The sequence below is a fragment of the Eulemur rufifrons genome, chromosome 1 (genome assembly GCF_041146395.1).
Source record: "Eulemur rufifrons isolate Redbay chromosome 1, OSU_ERuf_1, whole genome shotgun sequence".
Lineage (NCBI taxonomy): Eukaryota > Metazoa > Chordata > Mammalia > Primates > Lemuridae > Eulemur > Eulemur rufifrons.
In genome coordinates this window covers 100417037-100424111 of record NC_090983.1, presented here as the reverse complement: position 1 = coordinate 100424111, position 7075 = coordinate 100417037, and positions in this window count along the sequence as shown.

The window sequence follows — 7075 nt, the reverse complement described above, 5'->3', positions numbered from 1 at the left end:
GGCAGACAGCCCAGGGTGTGCCTATGACCATGAGGGGACAGGGAAACAAATGGCCCCTTCCTTTCAAAGCCTGGTTTGGGAGAGGGTATGATTCAACAGTCAAGGGGCCACAGAGCCGACTTCAGATTCTGCCTCTCTGACTCAGTTAAATCATCTGCAGAACAGCGAGAATGAAATGTGTTGAACAGGATCCTGGCACACGGTTAGAGTTCCATAAATACTAGTTATTAATGTTAGTGGTTAATCTGTTAGAACGACTTTCTGTCTCTAAAATGCAAATGACATGGCACTGTCAGTGGGAACTGGAGCCAGGGCCTGTGGGCTGTGAGGGGCCCTGGGCCCCCCGTGCTTCCTGTTCACTTTCTCTCCACCCTCCTGTTTCCCACACCTAGTGGGAACGGGAAGCGAAAGTGGTAACAGGGGGAAAAGAAAAGGGTCTTTCCCTTAGATCAAGGCTGTCTCCTGCTGCGTGGCTCCCTGGTGAACCTGGCCTGAGCTTAGACTTGTGTTCTTCGGGAGCAGCCAGCAGGCCATTCCGTGTGTTTCTGTGTAGAATTCCTGGCCAGTGAGGCTTGAGACAGAACTAGCTCTCCTAAGGACCCTTCCCCATTCCCAAGCACGGGGGTCTGACTCCCTCCCTCCACCAACCACCCCAGGCTGCTCCCTCCTGGAATTCCACCAGCCCCCATGTGCTCTGTGCTCCGCAGTGGTGAGAGGATTTTTGGAGGGGCAGAGGGATGGTGGCTGAGAAAAGCTGGTGACCCACGACTGCTCTTAGCCTGGAGCTGGCTCGGTTTTGTAACATCCCCTCGGCACTAGGCTCAGATGAGCTCATTCCTTTGGGAGATGTTTGAGGTGGACCAGGGGTTCCTATCTTTTCTTCCTCTTTCATACAAGTTGGGACTCCTGGGAGATAGAGTGGCAACTCATTGTCCTCAGCATCACATAGCAGGTAGTGACTTAGCACCTGCAAGGAACCAGAAGCCACACCAGGCTTTGGTGTACCTTATCTCATTTAACAATAACAAATACAGTGTGAAATATATGTCACATAACTCATTTTGCAGATGAGGACACAGGGATGCAAAGAGGTAAAAATTTGTCCAAGATCATGCAGGTGGTAAAGCTAATATCAACCACAGTCTGAGTTGAAGATTAGCATTATGGGATATAAGCATATTAATTGAAGGGCTGATTTGCAAATGTGAAAAATTAGAAATCAGCCTTGATTTCCAACAATAGGGTGTTGATTAAATAGCGTGTCATGCAGCCACACAATGGGGTACAGTACAATGATTAAGACTGATGTTGCAGTATTTGCCAACATGGACATATTTCCACAATATACTTTTTTAAAAAAGATAGATATGTGTTTATTAATATGGGTACGAGGGGGCCGGGAGTATTGGCTCATGCCTGTAATACCTAGCATGTTGGGAGGCCCAGGCGGAAGGATTGCTTGAGGCCAGGAGTTTGAGACCAGCCTGAGTAAGAGCGAGACCCCATTTCTACAAAAAATAGAAAAATTAGCTGGGTGTGGGGGCATGTGCCCACAGTCCCAGCTACTCGGGAGTCTGAGGCAGGAGGATCCCTTGAGCCCAGGAGTTTGCAGTTGCAGTGAGCTATGATGACACCCCTGCACTCTAGCTGGGATGACAGAGTGAGACTCTGTCTTTAAAAAAAAAAAATAAATAAATAATAATAATATAGGTACACGGGCTCAAGTCACAGTGGGGATATATTCTAAATTAACATGATGAATTTCCTAAACCATGTAGTTTTTACCTATAGAAAATATCTAGTTCTGATTCTGCTTGTAATACTCAATAATCTCATTTTATATGTCATTTATTTCCTTTTTATGAAAGCTCAGGTGACATATTTTCATTAATGTAGTTGAAATTCATAAACTTTCTGTGTGATTCATTTAATCAAGAAATATATGTTGCAGAGGATAGATTTTCTGTCTATGAGAATGAAACAAAATATTTGCATTAAAATATTAATATATATATTGTCCAGTATATCTTAAAGAGAAATAGTATATAAAATGTGGTTCCACTTTTGTAAGGTAAAAATGTTTGAACACCTTAAAAATATTGTCAGGAGAAAAAAATATATGTATGCATAGAAAAATGTCTGAAGGATAAATGCCAAAATATTAATCTTAGACCTCTGCAAGGTGGGATTATGAGTGATTTTTATTCCTTTCTTCATTGTTCGCCTGTATTTTCCAAGTTTTCAACAACATCCATATATTATTATTATTTTTTTTTGAGACAGAGTCTCGCTCTGTTGTCCGGGCTAGAGTGCTGTGGTGTCAGCCTAGCTCACAGCAACCTCAAACTCCTGGGCTCAAGCGATCCTCCTGCCTCAGCCTCCCAAGTAGCTGGGACTACAGGGATACACCACCATGCCCAGCTAATTTTTTCTATATATTTTTAGTTGTCCGGCTAATTTCTTTCTATTTTTTTAGTAGAGACGGGGTCTCGCTCTTGCTCAGGCTGCTCTTGAACTCCTGAGCTCAAACGATCCACCCGTCTCGGCCTCCCAGAGTGCTAGGATTACAGGCGTGAGCCACCATGCCCGGCCCATCCATGTATTATTTATTTTAAAAAGATAGGGGATGAATGTTATCACCACAAAGAAATGATAAATGTTTACAGTGATAGATACGGTCATTTCCCTTATTTGATCATTATGCAATGCATACATGTATTGAAACATCACACTGTACACCATAAATAGGTACAGTTATTGTGTGTCAATTATAAATAAAAATTAGTTAATAAAAAAATTTAAAAAGCAGGGGGAGAGGGGTCACTGGTCTGGGAATAAGGAGACTGTTCTAATGGCAGCTCTGCCTCTACTACTGTGTGGTCCGGGGCAAGTCTTTTTCCTTCTGGTTTTGGTGTCTTCCTCTGTAACAGGAAGGATTGTCTAGTAGACAGGAAGTTCCACGAAAGCTGGGACCATGTCTATTTCGTTCTAGCTGTGTCTGTAACTCAGTGTATAGTGAGTTGGTGAGTGGATGAACGAATGAATGAAATTAGAGGCTGTGATGGGTGGAAGAGTTTTGGAGACACGGTAGGCAGCAATGATCCTCAAATGTGTTGTCGAGGCACAAGACCTGAAGGTTTGGGGCTTTTTCTGAACTCTCTGAAATAATCACGAGACTGAACGTTACATTCAGTTCACCAGCACTGGGCTTAGCGTTGACAGACTTGGGTCGGGTCCCAATGCTGCTCTTTGTCAGCTGTGAAATCTTGAGCAAATTTGCTACTTTTTTTCTCTAAGCTTGTTTTCTCATCTGTAAAATAAGAGTAATAATTCATACCTAGCTCACAGGGTTGCTGTGAACATTCGCGCAATCTCTTAGGAAATTAGTTCAAAATGGCAGACTGAACTCCAGCTACCTCTTCCTGCCCCAAATCCTTAGAAATACCAGAAAAGATAAATATACATAGTCCATAAATGTTCTGGAAACACGAAGTAATCCCAGTGGATTTGAGGTTGTGAGGACTTCCTGGAGGAAGAAAGCTGGTGGGGTCCCAAGGAAGAAACCATTGCCTAAAACAGGTACCGGGAGACCAGGTGTCAGAGCTTGGAGAGGCTCGGAAGGTGCTTCAAGCTTGCAGCCAATGGATGGCGTGGTCACTGCCTGGGTCTTGGGGTGGAACGTCGCAGTGGGAACAGCAAAGCCCACCGGCTGCCTCCCCCTCCTCCGCCAGCCCCCGCTTAGCCGAGGGGCAGCAGCAGGGACGTGCGCCCCCATCAGTCCCCATCAGGCGAGCACGGCGCGCAGCCTGGGGAGGGCGCACGCGGGATCCCGCACACCTGTTGGTCAGCACGTTTCCTACGTGCTGTCCTCCCTCCCACACGGGGACTCAGGCGTCCTCCACAGACCCGCAAGGAGGCAGCTCAGGGGCGAGACGCGCACACAGGAGCCGTGGAACACGGAGGAAGGGCCTGGTGCCCGCAGAAACACACCCGCAGAGCGGACGGACGAGCATTTAGAGTGAGCACAGTTACGCTCAGAGAGTTATTAGAGGAACAGTCTGAGATCTTAGAAATAAAAAATAAAGCTCTCGAAGGTACCTTCAAAAATGACCTTTCTGAGCCTGAATGGACCGGACATAGATAAACAACAGCACGTTAGTGAATTGGAAATCAGATTGAGGACTGTGTCTAGAATGCACTGCAAAGAGAAGAAGAGATACAAAGCATAAATAAAAGTTGGGATGTATGAAGAATAGATCCACAAATTTCCATACCTGTCAAATACAGGCCCCGGAAAGAGGGAACACGAGAATGAAGTGAGGAGTACTGAGTTAAGTACAGAAAGAGATTCCTCAAGCCTATGAAAGAGAGTCCTCATGCTGGAAGGGCCCACCGCGCGACAAGAGCACAGAAAATAAGATGACTAGACAGGCCATGGTGAAATTTAGAACATGAAGGACAGAGAAAAGAAAAACAGATTACTCATAAGAGAAAGCTGACTAATAATAGATTTAACCACAACACTGCATGTTGGAATATCTTCAGAAACCCAACGGAAATATTTCCAGAGATTTAAGGGACAATTATTTGAACCAGCTAAGCTATCGTTCAAGTGTGAGGGCAAAATATATAAAGAAAATTCCAGACATCCAAGGATGAGAACATGAATCACCTTCAATGTTACCTGTAAGAGGATGTGTTCAACACACTGAAAACAAATCCAAGAGAAAGCTACAGGATTCAGGAGCAGTGGTGAGTAAAGCAATCAGTAGAATTCGCTGCTGAGTCTAAATAAGCATTAACCGAACTGGAACTGAAATCCCAAATGGTGTTAACATTGCGGGTGGGGAGGAGAGGGCCAGGAAGGGCGTCCACGCGGGCCAAGGGCTGTGCTTTGTGGTCCTGGTGACGAGTATAAGTAGAAGCCTATACTGACTTAGCTGTGAAGGGAAGACAAAATGGTGATCAGATATTGGAGTTAAAATTTAAGAGTCAGCACTTGGATATCAGAAGGTAAATCAAAAAGACCCAGTCAAATGATAAAAAGGAAAACTGGGGTGGGGGGCAGAAACAGAGAGCATGGTAAATATAAAATACAAAATAAAATGGCAAAAACAAGCTTCAGCATATCACATGAATATACATGTAAACAATAGACACACAATAAACATGAATAGTTTAAATTATGCCATCAAAAACAGCAAATCAGGAGGAAAAGAAGTCTCTAAAATGCAGCTACATGCTGTTTTAGGAGAGATAGCTAAGAAAAATGACAGAAAAGTTGAAGAGGAAAAGTATGAAAAAAGATATATGCTAACAAAAAGGAAAGTAAGTCTAATGATATTAATGTCAGAAAAATGGAATTCAAGGCAAAACAAACATTAAAAGGGGCAAAGAAAATATTTCATAATGATGTAACAATTACGAACTGTTATGCATTTAACAACCTAACATCAAAATATTGAAAGGAAAGCCACACATTAAAAAAATGAAAGCTGAGATCAAATGGGGTTTATTTAACAAATGTAATATGTGTTAATAGACCAAAAGTTTAAAAAATGATCAGATATTTTCTATAGATGCTGGAAAAGCATTTGATAAAATTCAATGTCCCTTATTAATGAGATAACAATGAAATAGGAGTGGATGGACTCTTACTTAACATGAGAGAGAAAATATATATATATATATTTATATATATATACTGCACTGCAACCCCAAAGGGGAAACACTAGAATATTCCTGTTAAAGTCAGAGAGAAGAGAGTCTTTCCCTTATCACCAATATTGTTGAATGTTGCTTTGGATATATCAGCCACCATCACTGAACTGGAGTGAAACCAGAACTCTAAAAATTGGAAAGAAAGAGGTAATATTACTACATATATATATATATATATATATATATATATTATGGTTGATTACTGGGAAAGCTAAAGACTGGGAGTTTGGCTCTACACAAAATTAACATACAGAAGTCAATAACCTACATATGTACAAAGAACAATCAGATGATATAACGGAAGACATGACCCTATTTATAATAGCAATAATAAAAGAGATGGTATATTAAGGAATAAACTTTAAAATGTTTGAGAAAAATCTTAAAAGTGCCAACAAGGGACACAAGAGAAGATGAACAAATAGAAAGGTGCCCCATTGTCCTGGCTAGGGTATTCACTCTCTTAAATCAATCTATGCTTTGAGTGCAGTCCTGGGGAAGACACCGCCAGCTGCCTCCCTATATCCATTCTGCTCTTTCTGACTGACAATATCCAGTTTTGTTCAGGGTGATGATGCATTCAGTTAATCTCACTGCCCTAAACTCCTTTGCAGATGGGGACAGCCATGGCTCCTAGTTTTGGAGCCGCTGGGTAAACCTTCTTGGAGAGCTTTTTCATGGGGGACAGAGCCAGTAGGTATCTGTCTTTGTTTTTTGCATTTCACTTTCTTGCTGCTTGAGGCCTGCGGGGAGAGCAGCCCTGTTGAGACTCTGAGGGTGAACCCACACACTGAGCATGGTGGAGCCTGGATTCTTCATGGCTTCCCCTTGCTCGCTTACCAGGGAAGGCTGACTCCCCATTCTGTGAAGCTGCTGTAGTTAGGTGTCTGTTACATGCAGCCACACGAAATCTGTAAATGATACAGAACTCAATCCAAATGCCAAAAGAATACTGTTGAGAATTAGACAAGATAATTCTAAAGTTCACAAGGAAAATTAGACAAGTAAGGATAGAGAGAAAAACTAGGAAAAAATGATAGGGAAGTAATCCTACCAGTTATTAAAATGCTTTATACAGCTACAGTAATTAACATAGTGTGGTATTTCCATGTGAATAGACATTCAGTTCAAAGGAATGAAATAGAAAGTTCAGAAATAGACCCAAATACACATAGGAATTTAGTCTATGATAAGAGTGGCATGTTATATTGGTGGAGAAAATATGGACTATCTAATACCATTTTTTATACATGGGTATCCTTCTGGAAACAGTAAAACTGGATCCCTACTTAATATCTTTTATAGTAAAGTAAATTTGAAATGGACCCAACGTTCAAATTTGAAAAATAAAACC